This window comes from Diadema antillarum, unplaced genomic scaffold (assembly GCF_040938485.1).
Source record: "Diadema antillarum isolate AM-2024a unplaced genomic scaffold, OU_Dant_1.0 seq00000205_RagTag, whole genome shotgun sequence".
Classification (NCBI taxonomy): domain Eukaryota; kingdom Metazoa; phylum Echinodermata; class Echinoidea; order Diadematoida; family Diadematidae; genus Diadema; species Diadema antillarum.
The window spans coordinates 738,120-759,695 of record NW_027271264.1 but is presented as its reverse complement, the minus strand read 5'-3'; positions in this window follow the sequence as shown (position 1 = coordinate 759,695).

Genomic DNA, 21,576 nt, shown 5'->3' with positions numbered 1-21,576 from the left:
CAGGAATGCGCTAATGATGTCAAATGCTTTAATCTTAATTTGGAAACCTTCAAGATATTTGACTTTTTTTGTCCCTAACCCCCGTAAGTTAATGGGAAGATTGTGTTTTGTAGTAGAGAAGCATGCGCCTGATTTCAACTCACAAACTGCCATTGTCTTGAAAAGTGAACATTCCTAGAGTTCTTATCCTTCTTCAAATGTTCAAACCCTCCTCGAAGAGTTATGCACTGAAATGATTGCCATGCTATCCTGTCAGCTTATGAATTGCTTTTTCTTTCTTTCTTGTGTGTGTGTGTGTGTGTGGGGGGGGGGGTAATAATCTCTCGACATTTAAGGGAGAGTGGTATGTACTTGAAAAAACCTTAGAATTTGCTAATTGTGATATTTTGTCTGCCATGGTGTAGAGAAAGATCTGTTTCAAAAATATGAAAACACAAGCATCACAGAATAAGTAACAAAATTTTAATATGGTAATGTGTTGTTGTATAGTCATTGGACTGGCTTTGTGCTGTAGATGTAGCCTGGATGTAGGCATTGTATCTGGTAACTCAGTGGTTTGTGAGTGCAGTATGGACAAACTAGTGTAACCTCAGTGACTTCTCTGTGTTCCCTTTATTTTACTTGTACAAGAATATTCCCTATCTGCATTTGTTCTTCTCTTCACTCTGATTACTTACTGGGGGAAAGCAATGTATAACTTATTGACACGATGTAGTAGAAAATTTTTCTTCCTATCTAATGTATTTCCTCTTTTTTTTTTTTTTGGTACTTTCTAGGCTCAATATAGTCATATGTGCTTACCAATTTTATATACTTGAAAGGGTAAAGTGCTTTTGAAAAAGTTTGTAAAGAAATGTTATTTCTCTGTAGAGATTCAAGTGTAAGCAGAACAGACAATGGTAGGTGTGAGATATTTATATGCCAGTGCAGGGAAATTCGATGTTCATTTGAAGGTAGATGAGGGAGGTTTATAACAAGATGGTATTGGTGCTACCATTCTGTGATGAGAAATGTACTCAAATCCTATGACAGCATGCATCTCTGTCAGACAATAGACAAAATGAAACACTCTGGAGACTAAAGTGGTGCAATCAGTGTGACAGACTAACAATCTATGCTGATAGTTTCCCCTCCGACATACATAGAAATAATCCCTGCTCATAAAAGAAGGTTACATGAGGGCATGGATAGAGCTATTTCTAGGGGAAACCTAATTTGGTGTGTGTATGTATCTATGTACTTGACCGCAGATCAAATCCATGTGGGGGTGAGACACGCTCTCTCTCTCTCTCTCTCAGTTCATAGTCTCAGACTGTAGACGTGTGTGTAATTGAGAATTGCGGAAAGCCACCCGTATCATGTTCCGTCTTCCGCAATTTGCGACGTTGCACAACACAGGCACAGCGGGCGGGGGGACGAAAGATTTGGGTCTATTCTTGGCGTTGGATCAAATCCAGGGAAGTCGCCACTTTTGCGTTGGTTGTAGGGGTTGCTGCAGCATCTCTTCAGCATTGGTTCATCCCATGGATCATGTTACATCCGTTTATCTGCTCACTGTATGATTTGGAATTGAGCCCTTGAATTTTGTGTGGTAGTGAAGCAGGTCTGGAATTGCTATGCTCTCAAATGTGAATTGTACAAGGGATGATTAGAATGAAGATCAAATATAATGTAAATGAAATTAATGATAGTGTTTGAAATGATGATGGTAGTGATGATGATGATGATGATAACAATGATAGTAATAATGGTATTGATATTAATGATGATAATGATTATGTTAGTGACAACAATAATGATATTGATAATGCTTTATTTACTCCATAATGATATCAAACAAATCTCTGATTATCTTGATATCATGTCTAGGGAAGCAGCATCTGCCTGTTTTTGTGAGCTTGAAATGGATGCAGTTATGACTTTTTTTTTCTCTTTTTCTTTTTTGTGCCAAGAGCTTCGTGAGAACCATCTCTTATGACCCCAACAACAGTAGTAAAGAAAGAAAGTAAAAAACTCTGATTGTACATGACATTTTAGCCACCTGTTGGATACTTTCTACCTATGTGATTCTATACTTGGAAAGAAATTACATTTTTTTTTTTCTTCAGGTAATTATATCTCAGATGAGTCATTGAGTGATCTTGTTCCCGTGAACAAAACTTCTTTTGATCCAGGCTTGTGCCATTACTTCTAAATACTCCTTCCATGGTAAGGCAGAACTTTATTCAGGCTTGTTTAAGATATAATGTTAGCTTGTTTTTTCTGTTCATGCATTTTTTATTTAACTTTGCTGTAAACATGTGTTCGAGTGTTTCTGACAATGTCACACTTGAGATTATGTACTTTGAGAACTATCAGACCAAATTTCTAAGGAAATTTTTGTAGTACCTTTTCAAATCTTCAAAGCATTACTATATGACTCCTAGCATAGATATTTAGTGCCATCGACTAATGATTATGAAAAGCAATATTTTTGTTATCATTAATTTGTAATTGCTATTTGAAAAGCGGTCTTGATCTACCTGATGAATGATTTTATCACCCAACCACAAGTCTTTGATTTTGATTAGATTTAAGTACCGGTACTTTCTTTTAGTTACTGTGCCATTATTTTATTGTTGTTGTCATACCTACACATCAAATTTGCATCTGTAGGGCAAGTTGGTGAATCTGAGAGAGAGGCAAGATAAAGTGTCTGTCTTTTATTCACACAACTCATACATCAAGGATTCTTTTTTTTTAGCCTTGTGCATGAGCCATGTTGCCATAGCAATATTTTGAAGGCATGAACATGGCGGGCTGGCTGTTGGCACAAGGTTCTGCTATATTTAGTTACCATCATACTGGTTTATTGCAAGATGATTTTTTTTTCCTCTTCTTCTTTCTCATCTCAAGAGGAAGTAGGTAATGGAATATGAAGATGTGTAGATGGCACGGTCAATGTTAGGAATGAAATCTGAGAAGAGTCCGGCAAACAGGGAAATCCAGGCTATGCGGAAAGTGAAAATAGCATCTCCTCTCCCTGTGCCCCCCCCCATATCTATTTTATAGCATTCTCTCAATGAACTAATTTTTATGTGCTGTATGTACGTACATGTACAGCATTGTACACCAAGTACACTGCATTTCACACCAAGTACACTGCATTTCACAGTCAGCTGTCTAATTCGTTTATTTCTTTTTCATAGCTTTCACTTTATTTCAGTTTTAACAATTTAAGGGAAAAAAAATGCTAAGAGACATCCCATAAAACTGAATTTTCATAAATTGAAGAATTACTTTAATACTAAACTTTTTGTTGACACAATTTAGATTTTTTGATTTACTAAATCATTCAATATTATACAAATGATGCACAGGATAGAGCTGCATCTCCACTAACGCCACAAAATAATCCTGTGCATCATTTGTTTTATAAAATGGGTCGAAAACTAACAGCATTTTTCACTTACCTTTGTGGGTCAATACCAGTCAGCTACATGTAGCACTCGCTCAAGATTCAAGATGTCCGAAGATGTTCGTCCCAAACATTTACGCACGTCGCACTCGGAAATCCCGCACTATAAGTACTGTACGTATAATTAAAGTATACGTACGCCACACATGTTATGCACACAAGAAAGGCTGGCCGGCAGCCCGAACTAGAAGTTGTTTACAGGATTGACAGCGCGTATAGTAGCGCACGACGCACTTGTAACAACTGATTGAGTGCGCACTGCTAGTGTAAACATTGTGACGTCAGGCCGTGCATGTTAGTGAGAAATTAATGCACGCACACGTGACTCATTTCAGCGCTTCCAATTGGCTACATTCTTGAACCCATTTTATAAATATGTAATAAAGCATGTGCTATTTGAATGTGTCTTTACTTTTATATAGTTTCTTCATAAAATATGAACTAGGGTATGAAAAACCATGCTTCTGTAAAGAGAATTGTAGTTAGAATGAGCCACATGGACAAAAATAGAGCCAGAATGTGGATGTCGTCATAGTGATGGGCTTGTTGCCAATCACAGCAAACTGTAACTGATGTTTGTTTGTTTGTTTGTTTGTTGTGCTCTCTTTTCCACTCACTGCAGGTTTGTAGTGCAATCTCCGTGGGACCCCATTTGATCACGATTCTCTACCATCCTTTAGTTTCCATGGCAACAACAGTCTCCTCTCTCACAGTTGGTGATGTCACTAGCTAGGGCTCACGAGCGCTGCTCCATCAAGTCATGTGCAGCCTTTTTGTGATCACCTGACAGACTGCTATCGAGTCCTTCGACCTTTAAAAAGACAACAAAGGACACAGAAAAAATTAAACAGAGAAAGAGGAGTCATGAGGAGCAGACGAGATGAGTCTGGTCTGTGATCATTGACAGTGGCCAGTTATGCCATTTCTGGGTGGTAAGTTGGTGCTTGGATGACACATTTTGTCACCAGTTGCATGGTTGTATCTTTAACCCCCCCCCCCCCCCCCCCCCCCTTGGGTGGGTTTAATTTTCGTTTGGTTGAGTCACTGTTTTGCAAGATACCAAGAAACCACTTATGAAATAGTACAGAGCATGCCATTGTAAGAGGAATTCAAAGTTTATTTGATGAAAATCGGTTTTGGAATGGCCAAGACATCTAGAAACAAATTAAAACGAGGTGATTGTAATAGAAGGTGGGTCCCATCTTTTATTATGATTGCTCTGTTTTGGATATCTCAACCTTTTCAAAACCAATTTTATCCAAAATGAACATTTCCTCATGGAATTACATGCTCTGTCATATTTCATATTAAAGAGGTTTCTCATTTTCTCCCCCAAAAATATTAGAAACCTGAAATTTGTTCTCAACCAAAACTAAATGATCCCTTTAAAAGAAACGAAAAAAAAGTGCAATGCCCTTTATAGAGAGTAGCGATTCAAATGACTATACAGAGTGAGATGATTCACTGTAGTCAGCGTGTTTTTCCTTCATACTCACTCCAGTCAAAAGATTTGTCTTTAAAGATGTTCTTTAAGTGCTTCCTCAACATCTCTGGTGAGTGATGTTTTTGATAATCCCTCACCAAGTTTGCTATCTCTGTCCAGTAAACATATTTATAATTTACTTTAAAGGGAACCCAAACCCAAAGAGTAATGTGGATTGAGTGAAAACAGCAACATTAGTAGAATACATCAGTGAAAGTTTGAGGAAAATCGGACAATTGATGCAAAAGTTATAAATTTTTAAAGTTTTGGTGTTGGAACCGCTGGATGAGGAGACTACTAGAGGACAACATTATAAAGAAAATGCCGCAAAAATTCACTTTTCTAGCATAATGAAAGAGCGCTTGCTACCCTTAACATATGTCGGTATCAAGTTGATGGGATGTGTAATTTTCATGAAAAATGATTTTTTTTTTTTTTTTTCTTGGTGGAATTCCCTTTATATTTTCTTTATATTGTTGTCTTACACACATACGTCATAACCTCTAGTAGTCTCCTCATCCAGTGGTTCCAACACCAAAACTTTACAAATTCATAACTTTTGCATCGATTATCCGATTTTCCTCAAACTTCTACTGATGTGTTCTACTAATGTTGCTGCTTTCACTCAATCCACATTTCTCTTTGGGTTTGGGTTTCCTTTAACTGTAACACCTCTTTTGCCAATACTTTGTGTACACCAAGTGCTGTATATTTACGTGGTGATTGCATGAATTTGTGCTCACAGAGACAAGTGTGTGTCTGAAGAAGATCATCCTGATAGTACAGTAGCAGACCTGCAAAAGAATAGCATTCTGTAGAATGTTAGGCAGTATATCATATGATATCTTTGTATGTCAGAGACTTAGAATGACCAGTCACTTTTCTAGTTTTCGCTGAGCTCCTGAGCACTGTATGGCACTTACACCTGGCCATGATTACTAGTTGAACTATCTCTACTTGTAATTCACAAACAAGGACTTCATATGTAATTGAAGTGTTAAGAGTACTAACACACATGCATACAATTTTTTCCTTTGATAAACGTGCCAGAACTCAGTGCAGTTGATACACTTGGGCTCGGTTGATACACTGGCAAATGTGGTTTATTGAAGAAGTCCTTTCACCGCATCTTTGAACTCATTACCTAGTTTGAATAGCAATACAGACCCCTTGATATCGCATTCCTTGATGTTCCATCCTGCTGGTCAAAATACACCTCTGCATGCGCTTTCCATGTTGAGATCACAGATCATTCAATTGTGTAGTTTACAGTTTCTTAGTCTACAAGTACTTAGTCTACAATATCCCTGTGTTTGAACCAAGGTATGATTTTTATCAGTATGTTATCTATCTGTGGCGGTTTGCAGCCGCATTATTGATCACATACCCAAGTTAAAGTGTGATATGTATGCTACAGGGCTGGCGCACATAACTAAAAGTTGCTGTGTGCAATATTGTAGGGCCTACCAGTATTGCCGGTGGCCTCAAGATTTCTGGGCCTGGCTTTATCTACCAACATCATGATTATCACGGTGTCTGTTATCATAGTTTCGGAATAGTTTGTGAGTGATAAATGCAATTTTATGTCTAATTGTTTATTTTCTAAATACAAACAAGTTGATAAAGTGCTGAATGATGTTGAGTGTATCCAAACAACTTTTGTGACACATAACATACTAATGAGCTCCGAACATCACAAGATGAAACTAATTGAATAAAAGAGATGTAAACTTCAATTATGTAAAAAGGTTGCAATTTGTGTTTGTTTTTGTGCTGGGTCCTTTTAGTTAAAGGAAACCTCGGATGATTTTCAAATTTTTGCATTTGAACAACTATAAATTAGTTATACTGAGGACAGAGTTTCAGAATTTATGATAACTGGGATGAAGAATAAGAATATTTTCAAAGTTTAGAACAAATTGCAATGAACAAAGATGATGACATGGCAGAGTCACCATAAGTATGCATGAGTTGGGGCTTAAGCAAGCAGTATTGTGATGGAATTACGCGGCTACATTTCTGAAATATGTGAACCTCCTATGTCATCATCCTTGTTCAGTGTAATTTGTTTGAGGCTTTTTAAAGTTTTGTTTCTCTGATCAACAACCACAATAAATTCAACAGATCTATACATGGAGATGTCGATTTATGTACTACATAATGTGAAATTATGAAAATCGTCTGGAATGTTCCTTTAATGCATGGCTTTTTTTCTTCCCCCTCCCCCGCCAAAAATAAATCATTGATTTCTTACTCATTTGTTATATACCTCCCACACATGCTTTTACAATTACAGTGAGATCTTTTGAATGTTTGTTTGGTTTCTTTAGCTCATAATTATTAACAATAAGTTTGAAGACATATATAGATGAATATGCTGCAAAAAGTCATAGATGAAAAGAATGAAATGATGACTTCATGTACACACTTCACTTGAGGGAGTTGCTGAAAGAAATGTGGAGGGATGCTGTCATGCTGTTGAGGACATTTTGACATGCATAACAAGTAGACTGAATTAGCAGCAATGATGCATGAAATTATGTAGCATAGAAATAACATAGACTGTGAAGTTTGGCCAAAAGAGTTCCAAGCCAAGCTGTTGTGTAAGTCTCTCCATAAGAATTCAAAGCGTGGGTGTAGGGTTGTTAGTAATTAATGTCCGCATGATATATTGTCCTTTGGCCGGATGGTGAGAACTAAATGCCGTCTTGACAGCGTCATCAGAGAGCCGTGTCAAAGTGTGATGAGTTGACACCAATGCTCATCAATCATCGCCTGGTGATCAAAGTGCTTGTTTTTAGCCTAATTTCCAGGCTGATGTCTGATTTCCTTGCTCCAGTCTCTTGATCTTCCTCGTTCTCCATGTGTTGTTGGGTCAAGGAACATTTTCCTCCAACAGTTTTGCCTTCATCATGCACATAAATTGGTTTTTACAGAAATTGAGGCTCTGTTAAGAGATTGACTAACCATTTATTTATATATTTATTTATTTATTTGTTTATTTATTTATTTATTTATTTATTTATTTATTCATTTATTACCTTCGCCAAGGGAGGAGGTTATGTTTTCGTTACTATTGGTTTGTTTGTTTGTCCGTGTGTAAAATAACTCAAAAAGTGGTTCAATAACGGATTTGGATGAAACTTGCAGGAAAGGTTGAGAATGACACAAGTAACAAATGATGAAATTTTGGTAGTGATCCAATAATTTGTTGGGAATTTATGAGGGATTTTTGATATTGTGACAGGTAGGGTCAATGAACTTGGGAGTTCAAGCTGCGCATTTTTGAGGTTTTCAAACGCGCACTAAAGTGCGTGCTCTAGTTTCTGCTAGGGCGAGGCGCGCAGCTGAGGGTTTATGACGTAACAAAGGCTTCTATATTGGGAAATCGGGCGATTTTGCAGCATGTACGCCGAGTGGAAATCACTGATCTCTATGGAAGAGCCCAAAGAACTTTTCCGAAGTGGTGAAGAGGAGAAAAATCTCTTTGGGAAGAGCAAGATCATTGGTGGAAAGTAGCTGCTTGGCGGAGGTCTGTGCTGTCAGAGTGCTTTTCTAGTTTATTTAATTTTTATTTGATTTAGGGTTGTGTTGAAAAAGATGAAATCATGTACAATATATAGCATTCAAAATTCTTCATCCATGAAACTTTCCAGCGATGATTTTTGTCCCTCTTAGTTCCCCACTGCCAGTGGGAATGTGAGGTGGCCCTTACAAAGTCTGTGAATTTCAGCATTTTGTAAGGAATGGCTTAGCAAAACTCTTACCTCATGAACAGTTCATATGAAATCTGGCAGTTAAACACCAGAAAAAAAGAACAAAAAACTAACAAACAAGCAAACCCAGATGCGACAAAGATTAGGGTAAATCAGCGGGGAAGTGTTGATGATGTCCAGTGTGTAAGAGATAAATTGTTGGAATACAGTAAGTCCATCCAAAACACCATCACAACATGCGGTACATAAAGTTAGAAACCGTCAAATCTAGAAACAAGGAAAACATATCTGCATAACAAATGTGTATATCGTCACTGGGGCGACAAGACCTCGTATCTACAAAATGTCAAATGTTCAGGAGAGCAAAAAAACATGGCGGCCAAAGCACTGTGGCGAATGGGATAGCCTTTCCTTTGACATGCTGTGGTGGCTTCATTTTTGGAGTAAGACAGTTTGGATTTGGACAGGACATCACTTAACCCATTATTTGATCATTAATCCAAAAAAGTCATTTTCACCAAAACTGCAGATACAAGGTCTTGTCACCCCAGCGACGATATATGTATGTATATATTTTTTTCTCCTGCCATTGATTATTCATGCTGTGTTTCTCTTTTTTTTTTTAATAGTTTTGATGTTCGCAACTTTCTCAAGGAAATGAGGTCATAAAGCGCAAATATTGAAAGTGAGGGTAAAGAAATAAAACTTTCAGCCATGCCTTCACACACTTACATGTTTGTACAGTGTAAATGTAGAGCTGAAAACAACAGGGAAGGTTGGCAGTGCCGGCTGTATGCTTAGTGACAGGTGTTCATTTGAACCCAATTATCTTCAGAATTGACAGTGTATGAATTTTCCCTTTCTATCTTCATTTCTGTCCTTAATTGCTGTTTAATTGCTTGCTCAGCCGAAATATTCCAGGATGTAGATGTCATGTTCCCCCCCCCCCCCATCTGTCTTTTTGTCATATGTCTGTTTGGAAGTTCTTTTTTTGTGTGTGTGCACTTTTGTGGAACAGTAGTCTGACTGCTGTTACTCTTGTTGTTTGGCCCCAACAAATGGCCAAAAGAATTTGATTGTGAAATGTGTATTGAAAAAAAAAAAGTGTTTCATGCTGCTATAATTTTACTGCAAGACTCTTACCAAACAAGGGCAACCACAATAAATGCTGTCCTTTTAAAACCAGGATGCTGCAATAGACAAATATGATTATTTTGAAGGACTCTATCAGAATGTCAGAATTTGATTTGATCCCAAACTGCCACAGGCATCTCAGCTCCAGAAAACGTCACTATTTCTCATGTTGAGGTCTGCACCGTGGGTTCAAAGGATGGATTGAGTTTTTGACTAATTTAGAAAAGTACCTGGTACTTGATTTATCAATAAGTAATGAAAAGTATGCCACTGGGGATGAACTTGCAAAATTAATTTGATGATCCTCCTGAGACTGCACCTTTCATAACTGATTCCATCATCTCTATTGAATACACGCAGTATAAAACAGTAAAGGGAAAGTAAAATGAGGACTGTGCAATTAGGAGAGCATTAGAGATGAACTAGATATGTTCTGGGAGACTTCAAGGCAGTGTCATGTCTTTGCCTGTCTTCGAATAAAATCCCCCAGAAATTAGGGGAGGCAATCCATGAAGCTGAACACATCGATTTCAATTAATATTAATTTGGTTAATTAAGTCAGTTTGTGTGTGTGTGTGTGTGTGTGTGTGTGTGTGTGACTCTGTTGACCCCTTTCAACATATTAGAGCACAAGCGAATGACTAAATGAATTTTTGCATAACAGAAAAATACTGTCATGTACATTTAGCGTATATTATCTTTTTTGAGTTATATGTAGATTACCTACAAAATTAATGCCCTTAAGCTGAAATTCTAGCAAATTAATCATAGACGGCACAGTTTTGATAAGACTGGAGTAGATGTAGGCAGATTGTAATCAAACTCAGTGGAACGTCTTGAAAACTGTTTGATTTGTACGTTTCTGTATTTCAAGAGTTGCAGATACACTGTATATTTACTCGAGGTGACTGATCAATATGAAGGCATGCAGTCTTCATTTATTTATTGGTTTATTAATTGATTGATAGACTGACTTTACTGATTGATTGGTTGAGTTATTGATTGCTTGATTGATTGATGATTGATTGACTGACTGATTGATTGATTGATTGAATGATTGATTGATTGGTTGATTGATTGATTGATTGATTGATTGATTGATTGACTACTGACTGATTGATTGATTGATTGATTGATTGGTTGGTTGATTGATTGATTGGTTGATTGATTGATTGATTGATTGATTGATTGATTGATTGATTAATTGATTCTGGTTAGAGACTATGTGATGTTAAGGATGAAGGGGAAGGTAAGAATTTTGTATTGCACTGAGTCTGTCAGAAAACTGCAGCTGATATTGTTACTTATCGCTTCCTGTGCTAAACCTCTATTTATAGCTCTCCTACACTAAGGTCCGACAGCTTTGAATCTCCTCAGAAAGACCTAGCAACAAGCATAAAGTGTCTTGCCAAGGGGGGGGGGGGGGGGGGGGGGGCGCTACTGCCAGGATGGGATTCGAATCTCATTATACAATATATGTGTGCATGGAAATGCACAGTGTTATCCTGATGGTTGTAACCAGCCACTACAGTTCTCGTTGTTGATTCTTGTTGGTGCAAACGTAAACTCTGGTTGTTTGGATTTTTCATGTCTCTGCCACGTAGTGTCATGGAGACATTACATTTTCAAATTGTCTGTCTCCCTGTAATCAATTTTTTGGATGGAGTAATTTTGATACCATTTGGAGGTATCCAAATGAAACTAAGCATATGTATGTATGAGCAAATGAAGCTGTGCCTATCTACTTGTGGGTGAATGTGCTCAAGGTCATAGGTCAAGGTCAAATTCTTAAAATTTCACTATTTCCCTTCTATGTCTGCAGTCCCTGAAGGTGTTTTCATGACACATAGACTGTTTTCACATGTGCCAAAAGTGTATAATTTGAACCACGATTGTAATGACGCATCTCTAGAATCATGAATCAAATTGTGCATTTTTGTCATGTGAATGCAAACTGGAATCACGGAGGGTGATTTGAATCGTAATTCCGAACGTGATTCAAATGATGGTCTGAAGGTGTTTTCTAATCACGATTTGCCAAAATCACGGACTGAAACAAAGTGTATGGATTGACATCCAAACCATGTTTTGGGGGCAGAGCTTACAGTGACCTTTACCACTTTGCTAAAAAGCTGCACTCCTTTAATGCTCACTCTGCAGTTAAAGGGCTTTGCTACTTACTGCTCAAGAGTGATAAATGGGAACTTGGAAAGAAGCCACGGCTTCTCTCCCAGCTCTAAAATTCAAATTGCAGAATCCGCAAGGCCTTCTTTGGTCGTGTGTAAGGAAATGGTTTGTATCATGATTGTAATTGTAATTGTAATTCAGCATTGCAATTATGTTTCTTTTGACCAGTGTGAACATGATCTCTGTCTATACATGTATCACCAGATATAGATTCTCTAGGAAAAGATTTGGGCCATTGGATTAAGGATCTCAAAACCTCAATATAAATGTGGATTGAATGAAAGCAACATCATTTGTATTACACCTGTGTGAAGATTTGAGGAAAGTTGGACAATTGATTAAATAGCTGTGAATTTTCTGTGCCATTATTGCTGGATAAGGAGACTACTACAGTTCTTGACATCATTATAGACTGCAATATAAAGAAAATGCAAATTTTCACTTTTCTATCATAATGAAAGAGCACTTGACTTTACCTCTTCAGAAATAGGGGGGGGGGGGGTATAATATTCTTAAGATACATGTATGTCAGTAACAAGCCAATGGAATGTGTATTTTTCAGGAAAAATTAAATTTTGTGGAATTCTCTTTATGATTTCTTTATACTGTCCAAAATGACATCATGAACTGTAGTAGTCTTCTTTAAATCCAGGAATGAAGACACTGAAACTGAAAAAAGAATCATAATTTTATAATTGATTGTCTGATTTTCCTCATATTTTCACTGATGTGTTCTACTGATATTGCTGCTTTCACTCAGTCCACATTTATATTTTGACTTTGCTAAAATTGTACTTTTTTCCCTCCATTTCACAAGAAATGGCTCAGGGTATCTTCACGAAACTTAGTACATATGGACTGCAATTCTTTTGGGAAGTTTTGGGCCATGGGGTCAAAGTTCAAGGGTCAAAGGTCAAGTTAAAATGATATTTGATACTGAAATTACACTATTTCTCAAGACCTAGGAAATGACTCCATGCATATATGCTATTAATTAAACTGGGTATAAACATGCATTACCACATAGTGCTTCAGTTGGGAAAGATTTTGCTATTGGGTCAAAGGTCAAGTAAAAATGCTAACTTTTACTGTTTTCCCCATGTTTTTAGAAAAGCTGAAAGTGTTATTGTGAAAACTAAGTTATCATTACCTGTATATGTAATCATGCAAATATGTATATTACCAGTGATAATTTGAAGAAAGTTGTGGAGCATGGAGTCTAAGGGCAAGAGTCAAAGGTCAAGTAATAAAGGCATAATTTACCATTTGCTGAACAAAATCCCCAGCATTACTGCTTCAAAATAGTTAGTAAAATGTGACTTAGGGATAGAAACAACCAATTAAAAAAGAAAAAATTGAACCAGAATAATTGATGTTAAGTATTGTTAGATATACAAAATGTGAACAATAGTAATGATAAAAATGTTTCCAGACTAAACCGTCTACAGTTATGGTTTAATGAGAAAAATAGTGATATCTCCTTATGTTTTAGGCTTTATTGCAAAAATCTTAGATGGTAGGATGTTTTTGCGATACAACTGACCTACATATATGCATCAGATGTGATGTCTTGAACATTTTTTAAATCACTGCTCCCAAAGGTAAATTGGACCTTTAATGCTCAAATTCCTGAAAACTTAATCACTGAAACAATTTTGCCATCCAAATGAAACCTTGTTCAGGAATGTATAACCCTTCATCACATTTTGCTGCTAATTGTGCCATCAAAATTTCAGACATGTCATTTCAATATCTTGCCAATCATATGAAACTGTTATCTCACATTGTCAAGATATACTATACATCTGCCGGAAGAATGATACAAAATGGTGGAGGCTTGCTAGGCGCCATCATATAGTGACATCAGATACCCTGCATTCACATCAGTCCCCGCGAATTTGGGGGAAAGTCCCATGCACATGGGACTTTCTCCTCGAAAACCACAATGTGAATGCTTGCTGGGACTTGTCCCCTCGTCGCCTTGAAGCAAGTCAGTCCTGGGGCAAGATTTGGAGGGGAGAGTGATCTTGGGGTGCAATCGATAGCCTACAACTGTATTCACGAAATGTGTGTATGCGCGATGCCTGGTTTCAAGTGGTAGAGCTTGCCCCAAGCCCCAATTGCCCCCACAGCTCAAGGATATAGTCAAGATAGTAGTGTGGACGGTCAGTCTTGAAAAAAGGTAAGATCTTGGGTGACTCTCCCTGCAGTGCAGCGCAGTTACCAATATGAATGCGAGGATAGTGACATTTCTAATTTCACTCTGTTGTGCCCCACTGCTGAATACACGCGTATTTGCATGATGGATGAGGCCCAAAGGAACCAGGACAGGTGACCATCTTTTCGCTGCCCATTTCCCCACCCCTTTCCATCCTCCATGTATCAATGTCGGATGATAGTGGAACAGGTGTGATATAGCAAGCCTGCTGGTAATTCTCCACAGACTTCATTATTGATGGGATAGCAACACAGGGTCCGGCCGCTCTCTGAACCAAAGGGGTCACTCTGTCTCAAGCCTCATCCATCAGTTTTGCACTTGTGCAGAGAGCCGAGTTTGTTGATGCAAAGCTGTGATTTTGGGTTGTTTCTGATGACCATCAAGGAAAAGGTGACTTCAGCAACATGTTATTCAATAGGCCCGTTCACACAACGAAAATCAAAATTACAATCGCGATCCAACTTTCGATTTTTTTTTCGACCATTCATACACAGGGAAAAATCGCACTTGGCAGCAAGGAAAGAACGATCAGTGGCCGAATTGCGCATGTGCGAAACTGGCATGACCAAAGACTGACCCCGCGGTCCCAATGGAGTTTCGGATGTTGACGTTCACGCGCTACGAACGATGGGATTAAAAATACCGATTTCCGAATCTCGATCGCGCTCACACACACGACGCTTGGCAGAATAATTGCGATTTTTCTGAAAAATCGCACTAACAGTGCGAGTTGGATCGCGATTAGGCTCGCAAAAATTAGTGAGATTTTTCTGTCCACACAGGAAAAAAATTCGAAATTTTGATCGCGATAAGAAAATTGATTTTTCGATCTCACTTTTTCCCTTGTGTGTGAATGGGCCTATTATCTCTGCTGAAGAGGTTATGCTTTTACCACCATTTGTTTGTTGATATTGTCGCAGCACAAATTTTTTTTGTGAATTGAAGCTGACAGCCTATTTCGTGGCATGAAACCTTGGCAAATTGTCGCTGGCATTCAATGCATTGTGTAGACAAAACCCTTCATGGACATTTTATTTTCATGAATCTAGGTTCCGTGTGATGATTTCTGCTGCAAATTTCCCCAGGACTTGAGGGGTTAAAGGACAACTTTACAAAATCCACCTTAATATTCATGTGGATTGAGTGAATGCAGAAATATTAGTAGCACACTTCAGTGAAAGTTTAAGGAAAATTGAACAATCCTTTCAAAAGTTATAAATTTTCGAAGTTTCAGTGCCGCTGTCACTGCATATGAAAACTACTGCAGTTTGTGATGTCACATGCGTAAAAAGATATAAAGAAAAGATAAAGAAAATTCATCATATTTTCACTTTTCTTGCATGATAAAAGAGCACTTCACATCACAAACTGTAGTAGTCTTCTCATCCAGCAGTGACTGCACAGAAACTGTAAGAATTCATAACTTTTGAACGGATTGTCTGATTTTCCTCAAACTTACACTGGTGTGTTCTGCTAATATTGCTGCATCCATTCAATCCACATGTGTATTAAAGTGAACTTGTCCTTTAGATAATTGGTTAATTGTATGCTTAAAGAGTTTTTACAGGGCTTAGCATGTATCCTAAGTTAACAAGGCAATGGGGCAGTATACACATATTTCAGGAACAGATAATGATTGTATTGAGTATGAATACCACCTTTTTTTTGTTTGTTTGTTTTTTACTTGCATTTTAAAATGAGTTACAATCTGAAGACAAAGAACTTTCCTAGTCATTTCAAATCACTGGCAGCTGCTATGGAGGTAACGTGTAGGGAGAACAGCTTAGTGATGGTACCAACTTCATGAGGAGATAACTTGAAAAACAATGCAGGAGCTGATTGAATTCTGTTTGAGCTAAAAATAGCCACTAGCTCTTGCTCGCCCGAGGTTGTATCTAATGTTTTAACGTTCTGTTTCCTCGTTGTTGGGCCCGTGACTCACTAAGAATTTGGAGAAGAGAAGGGGGGAAAGTGTTTCATAAGCATAAAAGAGAGGGGGAAATATTAGCACAGGAAAACAACTTTATGCTGCCTGTCAGCAATGTGCCGAGCAATGTGCCGAGCAAATGTTGCCCCCCCCCCCACCCCCGAAAAATCAGAAGCAGGCATTCTTAGGTGGCGTTAAATAGTTTAGGTTTTTGAATATATAAAGTAACCATGCTTGAGTCATGTTAGATATCTCATAGAGGAATGACCGTGGATCACATGATATGGATGGTGCTTTTGTTTGTTTGTTTTCTTCTTGTGCCCCTTTAATTGGTGTACATGCATTTTTTTTTTCCTCTCATGGGTATTCTTGTTTACCATCTTTTGACTCCGATGTAAGAATCAACGTAATTTGTGGGATAGGAAGAGGGCAATAGAAGCAAATGAGATGCATCTGACCCATCAAGTCAGCGTGTGTTCTGTTGAATGCCTGTCTTACAGGTGGAATTCAGTGTGAGATGTGGTGCTTTTCGGAACAGTGTCCAAAGTTTGTCTTTGTAGGGAAGGAACACGTGTGCAATGTAGTGGTAAGTATCGCCAGTTTGCCGTACAGTTTCATGCTTTATGCAATGTTTAAGTGAGGGTGCAAATTCACTTTAACTGTTATGTGCAGTTTCATCATTCATTTTCATCACTCTTTTATAATCATAATTTTAATGGTAGGCCCCTATTAATGAGGTTCAACTCAGTGTAAACCATTTTGATTTATCATTGTTAGCTGTTGTAGGGATAAATGATGTTTGAAAATAAAGAAACATTACTCACATTTTAATCAAGTATTAGAGTGGAGTTTATGAAAAGTACTGTCAAACTAGAAACATTTGCGAATTGGAGCCAACAGTCTCTTGCATGGCATGAAACTTTCACAAATTGTCATTTGCATTTATAGCTATTATTGAAGTGTATACAGGAGGAGCAAATTAATGGAATGCCTTATGATCGAGGCCTCAGAGAAATACAGCTTGTAATCTAAAATGCAATTGGATGACCAAGCAAGTGACAGTGAAATTTGTATTTTTATAAAAAAACTGGCAAGTTTCATACTGGTATTTGTTAGAAGTCTTGGAGGGCATTAGTTGCAGTGTGGATTTATTCAGTAAGGCTCCAGGCAAGCTTTGGGGATTATCTCGGGGATTTTGTTTTGACAAGAGCTCACAGTGGAAAGGTTTTGTTCATTTGCAAGGATGTATAAGCATCCATGAATTTGAATACAATGGAAAACTATGAGAGCAATTCGCCAGCCTTATGTTATTTCTCTTCAGTTAGGTGATGTAATTATCATCATACTCTAGGATTTATTGTCTGTGTGGGCTAACCGAAAGATGAAAGTGGAGTGTGAAAATTATGCTTTTATGTGCTGTACTGTTTCACATTACTTAGAAATGCCCATATTAAGCACTTTATAAATATATATTTTTTTCTATTATCATTAAATTATTATTATTGCATTCCTCCTTTCTTGCAAAACCTGGTAAAGCAAGCTACCTGCACAGTTTCTCCACAGAATTGTAACAGAACTAGGTACATGTATACAATGACCATAGGAAAACTTTGTGCAATATAGATATGTATTTATACAGGGGCAGATCCAGGAATTCCATAAAAGGGGGGGGGGGGGTGCAAAAAAAATATTTCTGTGCTACTATTGGGTTTCATTCTTTTTCTTTTTATTTCTCTTGTTTCTAACACAAAATGAAAGGGGGGGGGAGGCGCCCGGTGCACCCCCCTTGGGATCCGCTACTGTTTATAGGCCTATATAATAGTGTGTGTGTGTGTGTGTATATGAATGTGTGAGTGATGAGTGGTTGCCATGGCAATTGTATCATCAGGGGAAAGAATTGTGGTTGCACTTTTGTTCCCTCTCATACAAAGGAGTATGGCTTAGGTAGTAGTCACATTTTAAAGTGATGATTTTAGATTCAACTGTAGGAACTGCATTTAAATATCACCCAAACAGGTTCTATCATGAACAAGTTAGATATTTGTAAACACACCGTTCCCTCACATCTCAGCTGGGGGGAGGGGGGGCTGCTGCTCTTCATTATTTCATCTTACAGATTAGTTCGACCAGTGAAGCTTCATTTAATCTCGTCTGAAACGACCCAGGCTGCACTTTTTAGGTGCATCAGGAAACTTCCGTAGCCCATGACGTGCCATGTTCCGACAAAAGCCTCCTGTGCATTAACCCTAATATGCTGTGTGTGATCCACTGATGGTGTTGCATCTTGTATGGGCACAGAACAGTGACCCTCACCTTGTGCCAGCCTCTGCTGCTCCTCTGCCATAAGATCCGGTAGCATGGAGATTCAAGGAGTGGGAAGGCTGACCTAGTTCAGATAATACAAGTCAGGAATAACTGTAATGAATCGTGTACGCCTATAGCCTTATCACTAATCTCTGTCTACTAGTACACATACAGCCGAAGTATCTGGATTGAAGTCAACCGTTACCAATGAGTTTTTAACCCCATGACCACCATCTCTTAGCCCATTTATGACGAGTCTCGAGAATACTCGGGTAGGTATCTATGGGAAATGCATGTTATAGCATAATCAGTCCGTCCTCAACGGGTTAAGAAAGCACAATTACTGAAAAAGTAATTTCTTCTTATGTATACCTGTGCATTCTAGGAATAGTCAATTAAATGTGATTGTACCATATATCAAAACTTTTTTTTCTTATCCATGTTTATCCATGGACAGTACTGTATTCACTGTAAATTTAGCAAGTCTAATTTTTTGCTAGTTGAAACTTCCCAACAATTTCGCGAGAGATTGAACTAATGCAATCATGGAGTATAGTAAAGAATGGAAAAATATATGCTTGCAATACAGCATAACTTAAGTCACATTCATGTCGTGATCAGTGAATATTTTGGCGCATTGTTAGATTTGCGATTAGCACCTGACTCACAAAATTCATGAAAAATATAAGGTATACAGTATTGCCAGAAGTGATATCAGGATTACTTGACAGCAGCCAATATGTGGCATACGTATCAAATGGTGATATCTAAGAAGCAGATCAGTTGCTGCGATGTACAGACAATGTGCTAACTATTCATAGGGATTTATTTCAGCTTACGTGTGTATTTCACTATTAGGCTTGCACACAGTGATTTAATTCTGAATAGTGAACAAAAATTATATGCATATCACAATCAAATTCTTGTCTAACTGAACTGAAGGATCAAATGCGTGCTGTGGGCAATACTTGCATTTGATCTCGAGTTACGTGTAATCGCAAGTTGAGTTCCTAGCAACAGGGTACAGATGATGATATTTGAAATTCTAAACTGCCAGCATTATGATCGTAGTATTAGAAGATCACTTACAGTTGTTTTTCCTCGTCTTCATTCAGTTCATGGACAAAAGTCCTGCTAACAAAATGAGTGATGCAGACACGCTTGTCTGGTGGCATGTTCATGAAAGATTAACATTTTCCATTACAAAGAGAACTGGATCACCCGAAGGCTATCATCAGGGTGGCATGAATTTTAATTTGACAAGTTGTGTATGGCAGAGTAGGGGAAAAAAAGGATAAAAAGTGAGAAAAATGGAAATTAGCTTTAGTCTTATTTTTTTGCCTCTATCATTTACTTGTGCTTTAACATTTCTTTAGTAATATGCATGGACTGACACTTCACCGAGCCTCTATTTTTTGCTTTATATACCCCCTTAATGGGTCATGACAACACGTTTAGTTGTTGCAGCTGATGAACAAATTGCCCTACATTGACATGAAATCAACTCGACAGAAGAATTTCATGAATTTGAATGCTTAATTGTGTAGAAATAAACAACAAATAAAATTGAAATAAGGGTCACATGACATGTTTAGGAAAGGAAGTACCACGAGCAGAAGACTCTTCCTTTTAGGCGGAGAAAAATCTTTTACATGGCAGGGTCTGTCTGAAAGGCCCCTTGAAAGAATATAGGTCACAGTTCATGATGGCTCTGGTAAATGCCTGACAAATGCTGGGCAACAGTAAAAACATAAATGCTTGTGAGCATGGTAGGATACAATTTGTATGTACATTATTAAAGTACTTCCCTGACAGAAGCCCCATAGAAACCCCTGCTACATTACCGAATGAAACCAAAAAAACTATCCATTGTATGATTTATAGCTGGTCTTTCTTATGGTTTCCAAGTGTATGCAAGATTAAATAACATTGAATGTATATTTCCATCTTTCTAATGCTCATTTCCATCTTTCTAATGCTCAAGCATATTTAGAGATCATAGAATTTATAGCCCTGATATTTCAGTGCACATTGATCACAGAGATATAAATTTCCAGAAAGAATACTACAAATGTCTTTCTGCAATTCTGTTAAACATTATGTCTCACAACCAGTAGTCTACCCAACAGACAGTAAATTAATGAAATACTTTCTGTAAAGCACTTCAATCATCAATATTATTTCTGTCTTTCTCTTCTTACTTTCTCACTGTTTCTTTTTATAGTTTACCATTTTTGACATATATTTTTATATCTCAACCCATGTGTCTGTTTATTAGCTATTAATATTTTATCTTCAATCTACATAGAGCTTTGTGGCCAGTTGCCCCTGCTTTGAGAGAAGCATTAAGCTGCTAGTGAGGAGTTTGATGGCTTTCAGGCTAGACTCTGCCAGTTCTTTATGACCAAGGGGCACCCAAGGGGTCATCCTCCTTGCCTAGGTAGCCCTTTAAGTTACCAACTTCTCATCTCCTTTTCCAACTTTTCATCTAATCTGTCATATAGTATAGCAGACAGGAATTTGAGATATGTTTCTAAAACAAAATAAGCCATGAAAAATCCTTATAAACCCTCTTAAATTGATGTACAGTTGGAGTGACTTCAAAGAACTTGGAGAGAAAGGGGAGAAGAGGAGCTGGAAAAGGGGGAATTCAGGAGTTTGAAGGATATTGATACATTTAAAGATTATGTCATGAATGTTTACGTGTTTGTCTTTGTTCCTCATTAGTATTTGTTAGTTACGCATATTTCAAAAATTTCATGGAATTTTGCATGTGACCTTGCAACATATATCATGAGGAATAGATAGTAGGTACGTGATATAACTGGAGGATAGATTTCACTATTATTAAAGCAAGGCAAACCATGGACTGCCACATTGTTTTGATGTATGTACACCCCATCAAAACAACTAGCAATCCAAAATGCCTAAACTTGCAATTGATACTACCAGCAGGCATATAGGGGAATTTCCCCCAAACATTGAATGAAGAAAATGCAAAGAGACCACCTTGAAATGTACTTTTTCATTACAGTTGCACATTTCTTTGACTTGTATTGACAAAAACACTGTATATCGAGAGTGATTTTTATCCCCTTGCCTTCTGAAAGAGGTAAGTCAAGTGTTTTTTCATTATCCATAGAAATATGA